We start from the raw sequence: 6,179 nt of genomic DNA on the forward strand, positions 1-6,179 counted from the left end.
TAAGACCTGGGAGACCAGGGTTCAAATCCCTCACCAGCCCTGAAGCTCACTTAGGGGCCCTCGCTGCCCCTCATCCTGACAGGGTTGTCATGAGGATAAAATGGGGAGCTAGAGAACCATCTGTGCCGCCTTGAGGTCCTTGGGAGAAGGGTAAAATATAAATATGAAAATGAAATGAAAATGTTTGCTCTCCTTGAACCCTTTCAGATAAAATATTTGGTTAATTTACGGAGACAGGTACGGAAAGATGAGCTAGGCTAAGATCTGAGGCAGTTACAGGACCGATTTATACCAAACTTGACTTGTGAAATGTGGCGTTGCAGTCTTGATTTCCTTGTTCTTTTCTGTTGCATCTGTTTAGAAACATAATAATAAGTTTTTTGTTTTGTTTTGTTTTGTTTAAAAAAGATTATTTATTCATCTGGGGAACTGGAATCGCTTTGCCTATGTCCCTGCGCTGGAATGCCTGTGATTTGAAAATGCGAATGTTGAGGTGGGGAAATTGTTCAGGGAAATAAATAAATGTCATCTTTACTCAGAGTACAGGGAAAGGTACAGTCTATGTGCCATAAGTTCTCATATTGCAATTTCATGGTTTCCAGGTGGTGTGAAGAGAACATGTCAACAGCAATCCATCTCCACTTCGGTATAAACAATTTGAGGTGTAAACAACATGTTGTTATGCTTTGCTCCAGGATCAAGCAAAGGGGTTTCGTGCTCTGCCACTGATACAGCCAATTTTGTCCTAATGAAGTGCCCTCTTTCTGCTAGGAAATGGGCTCTTGGTGAGCACAGTCATTTCTCCCTACACCTGCGCAACAAATTTGCCTATGGGTTATCCTGGATGATGCTTGAACACACTCAAGGTCTCTTTTGATATACTGTACTCTTATTTTAAGGGAATAGTGTGTTCTCTTATGTAATGAAATGTGTCCTGAAGTGCCTTGGTTCTTCATTCCCCCACTCATTCATGCTTCTAAGTAATTTTTATTGGGTTAAGCTGTTGATATGCACTCCCCCCACTTCCACCCACCCACACCTGCAGATCCCTGAAGTCTGTGGGTGCCTGCCTTTGGTCCTTGGGTGCTGCCATCTTCTTGGCTACTTAGGTGCAGGCGACTATTTTGCTTGATGGATTCAGGAGTAGATTGGGAAACGTAGGTTTGCACACTTAAAGTGGATTAAAGCACTCTGTCCCCTGAGCGCAGGGGCCAATCCTGGCTGGCCCACCAATTTGGCTTGCAAGTGCATGCTCCCCAAACCACGCCCACCAGTCCATCAGCTGCATTCAATTCTGCATTGGGTGAAACAGGTGTCCAGCCAATGCAGCAGGATTTAACCTCTGCTCAAAAATTGAAGCTCAACATCAAAAAAACGAAGATTATGGCCACTGGTCCCATCACCTCCTGGCAAATAGAAGGGGAAGAAATGGAGGCAGTAAGAGATTTTACTTTCTTGGGCTCCATGATCACTGCAGATGGTGACAGCAGTCATGAAATTAAAAGACACCTGCTTCTTGGGAGAAAAGCAATGACAAACCTAGACAGCATCTTAAAAAGCAGAGACATCACCTTGCCAACAAAGGTCCGTATACTGAAAGCTATGGTTTTCCCAGTAGTGATGTATGGAAGTGAGAGCTGGACCATAAAGAAGGCTGATCGCCGAAGAATTGATGCTTTTGAATTATGGTGCTGGAGGAGGCTCTTGAGAGTCCCATGGACTGCAAGAAGATCAAACCTCTCCATTCTTAAGGAAATCAGCCCTGAGTGCTCACTGGAAGGACAGATCCTGAAGCTGAGGCTCCAATACTTTGGCCACCTCATGAGAAGAGAAGACTCCCTGGAAAAGACCCTGATGTTGGGAAAGATGGAGGGCACAAGGAGAAGGGGAGGACAGAGGACGAGATGGTTGGACAGTGTTCTTGAAGCTACAAACATGAGTCTGACCAAACTGCGGGAGGCAGTGGAAGACAGGAGTGCCTGGCGTGCTCTGGTCCATGGGGTCACGAAGAGTCGGACACGACTAAACAACTAAACAATGACAATTGAGTTTGCCAAGCAGCAGGGAGGCGAGAAAGAAAGCGGCCTTTTGCAGATTTGAACTGGAAAGTGGGCACAGCTTGCTGGTGGTTTAATTCAACCAGGTTGGTTTCAGAAGACTGCCTTGGTTGCCAGTCTAACTGCGCTACAAGCAAGTTTTCCCTTTCTAAGACCAAACCCTCAACAGCACTCCACATTGCCTTTCTGCTAGAAAGGGCACTGTGCTCATCATTTCTTGAATGAATACCAAGCAATTAGCAGCTTCCTACAGTACAGCTGGAAGGGCACCAGCTGGAGTGATAAATTACTGCTCCTTGGTTGATTTCCCAAACAACCTCTTGCGTGCAGACTGCGTGCCGGGGAGTCATGGAACTCATCCAAACTAGGAAGCAGTGCGAGTGACATCAACTGCGAGGGGGAAATAATGAGTGCAATTTTTCAGCAATGCTTTTCTAATCTCTCGCTCATTTATTATTATTATTATTATTTTAAAAAAACACAACACACACAACCCCAACTCAAAAGCTAATAACAAGATATTGTTGTAGCAAAGCAAATGATCCTCCGAGTTGTTATTTGATTTGTGAAAGATTATAGCAGACAAAGTTGGGGCTATTCCAGGCAGATTGCTGCTTTATTCATCAAGGGGATTTCGGCAGGGGTAGAATATCAGATCTGGAATTACTGCTCGACAGGAAGGCGATGTCAAATGTACTTGGGTTTTTAAATGCTCAATTAGCAATGTGCTGTGACTGTGCCTCTTCTTATTAAATATTATTAGTAATTTACTTCAATCACTTTTCAAGGGGGGCGGATTTTAACTATGTTTACAAAACCTCCTTGCTGTTTGATGGTGAGCTTGCTGTATAATTGATCAAAATTTGATTCCCCTCCCCCTATCTTTGGCTGATATTTAACTTCTTCCTAACTTCTTTTATAAAGGGACACGGGTGGCACTGTGGGTTAAACCACAGAGCCTAGGACTTGACGATCAGAAGGTCGGCGGTTCGAATTCCCATGAGGGGGTGAGCTCCCGTTGCTTGGTCCCTGCTCCTGCCAACCTAGCAGTTTGAAAGCACGTCAAAGTACAAGTAAATAAATAGGTACCGCTCCAGCGGGAAGGTAAATGGCGTTTCTGTGCGCTGCTCTGTTTTGCCAGAAGCGGCTTAGTCATGCTGGCCACGTGACCTGGAAGCTGTACACCGGCTCCCTCGGCCAATAAAGCGAGATGAGCACCACAACACCAGAGTCGGCCACGACTGGACCTAATGGTCAGAGGTCCCTTTACCTTTTTAACTTCTTTTATGGGGGTTGTTACCTGACATCTTGCCCACACATAGAGATAGGCTGGATATACAGGAGACTTCAACCATTGCACCCACAGCTTGTGTACCCCAAATGAGCTTTGAGTTTAGAGGGGTACAGCTGGGCTACCAGCGGTCAACTATAGTTTCTCTCTGGGTGCCTCCAGGTGTCCTTTTTATTGTGCACTCGTGGTTATTTGGGGTCATGATACAGTCAGGTGGTAAAATGTAATCCTACTTTCAATTCCATTTGAACCTGCAAAGGTCTCGGGGCAGCCACACTGCGTCATTTCCCATCAGTGCACATCCCATAACTTCCAGCTGAAATCCCATAACTTGCACTTGATCCTAATGTTGCATTTAGTGCAGAATGCTGCAGTGCAATTGCTGACAGGAGTGAAGCATATAATGCCTGCGGTCAGAGATTTGCACAAACAGGGATGGGAGGATCTGCCGATTTTGGTTCTCCGAGTTTCTCATTTTTGTCCAGACTTAAATTCAGTTCGCGTTTCTGCAGCAATTTACGGTTCCTAAAAGGAAAAAGAAAAAGAATGAACACTTATCAGTGTTTTAGTGCAAATTTCTCCTAATAGACACATTTTGCATGCTGTTTTGACTGATATGCACATTTCTGCAAGCCGTTTCCCCTAATATGATGCCTTTGGGTTATTTCCATTGACATATTTCTTTTTATTCACTTGCCCCTAATATATACATTTCTGTAAACATTATTTTGCACAATTTGGGTAAGTGTGGATTTCGAAGGGTGGCTGGCTGTGTTTCAAGTCTCTTACTGATTTGGAAAGGGTGATAAGTTTGATAAATTCACCTTTAAACACAAACTGAACAGGATCCCACCCCCACCCAGCACAATGATAGGGAACCTATGGTCCCCCAGCTATTGTTGGACTACGGCTGCCATCATCCCTCATTATTCACCATGCCGGTTGGGGCTGATGCTGATGGCATTTGGCACCAACAACATCTGGAAGACCATGGCTTCCTCAGCTCTGCTTTAGCAGAACATTCATGACTTTCTCAAAGCTTATTAAAGTCAGCTGACTATGAGTCAGATCCCCACTGGAAAGAGGGGAATGTTTTCTCTTTATACAGTGGTACCTGTATACAGATACTTCAGGTTATGCGATTTTGGGTTATGCACCGCACTGAACCCGGAAGTACCAGAACAGGTTACTTCTGAGTTTCGGCGCTCGCGCAGGCACAGAAACACTAAATCGCACTTTGTGCATGCGCAGAAGCACCGAATCACAACCTGCGCGTTCGCAGACGTGGCACTGCGAGTTGTGAACGCTGCAGTTGTGAACATGCCTCCCGCACAGATCACGTTCGCAACCCGAGGTTCCACTGTAATCACATTTTAATTCCCCCACCCTTGCTCTGATTAAGAACCATATATCACCATTCCTCGTCTGCTGTCCCCAGAGAGTTCAGATATCTACCCCCGACATTCTTCCTGCTGCTTAACTTGACCTAAGAGCTGCTGCCATTGTCTTCCATCTCACGCCCGGCAGGAAAGCCGCTTTCTTCTGCTTGTCCAATTATTTCATAATAGAAGAGGTCATCAGATTCCTGAGACATGAATAAAGTAGTCTCTCTCCATGATTGGCAAACTGGACCAGTAGTTTACTTTCCCAGGAGTTTAAAAGTGAGACTTTGCAGATGCTCGACATTACAGGAATCTCTTAACTTAGATTCGGGAAAGAGCAACTGCCAAAGGCATTCACATCTGTCTCAGTTGCCTTGCATAAGTTGCCCTAGTGGCATCATTTTCTCAGAAGAGAATGTAAGAGCAGCCGTGTTGGATCTTATTCAGGTCTAAGTCCAGCATTCTGGTCAGCCTGAAAGCCAGATGAGTGCTACATCCCATAGTCGCTTTTGACTGGACTTAATCATCCAGGGGTCCTTTACCTTTCCCTTACCTAGGAAAATACTCTGTACTGCTAACACCAACTTAATGAATCAATAAACACATTACGTTTGTAATTTTTGTAACATTTGTACTACTTATCAGTTAGAATGAAACACTGTATGACTCTATCCGTGTTTTTGACACTGCAAGAAGATGCATGAGAAAGTTAAGAGAAAATAAAATAGTGTTTTCAAGCTTTAAAATTAAAATCAGAGATCAAGTATATAATACGTAATTTCTCAATGACAATGTACTATTTCTGTTAAATTCTAATCCCCTGCACAAAATACGAACTGCATACCAATCATAATTAATATCTGAAGACTTCTTCCCTATCTCTTTGGACGGTTGTTATCCTTTTTTCAAGTGACTCAAGTCTCTTTCAAGCTCTCAGTGCTTCTCAAATTAAGCTGCAGTGTGATGCAAGCGAATTGTTTATTTAAAGAACCACCTCATATTTTCAACAGCGCCAGGAATAAGATAAATGTCATGGCTAGAATTCAAAGAAATCTACAACTACTTTCATGGACCCAAAGAGCTTTTGGACTTGCTTTTGAGCAGCATTTTTCAGCCTTCCCAGATTCAAGGTGATGTTAAGGGGAATTTCAAAACAGTTGTGATATGAAAGGGAGCCAGGTGTACAAGGAAATGAATTTAGAAAAAGTACATATATCACTGGATATATGTACAAGTCCTTGCATGAATCTCTGTGGTATTCAACTCAGTTTTACTCAGTGTTGAAATTTGAAATTAATGTACCTAATTTAATCATGTTCACTAATTTCAGTTGGCCTACTCCAAGTAAAACTTAACTGAATGCCACCCTAAGCCATTCTTGGAATTTCTGGCATCTGAGAAACAGTAGCCAGAAGCAAAGCCTAGTTTGAAAAAACTCCAAACACATTG

Source organism: Podarcis vaucheri, assembly GCF_965113315.1.
Source record: "Podarcis vaucheri genome assembly, chromosome: 4".
Taxonomy (NCBI): Eukaryota; Metazoa; Chordata; class Lepidosauria; order Squamata; family Lacertidae; genus Podarcis; species Podarcis vaucheri.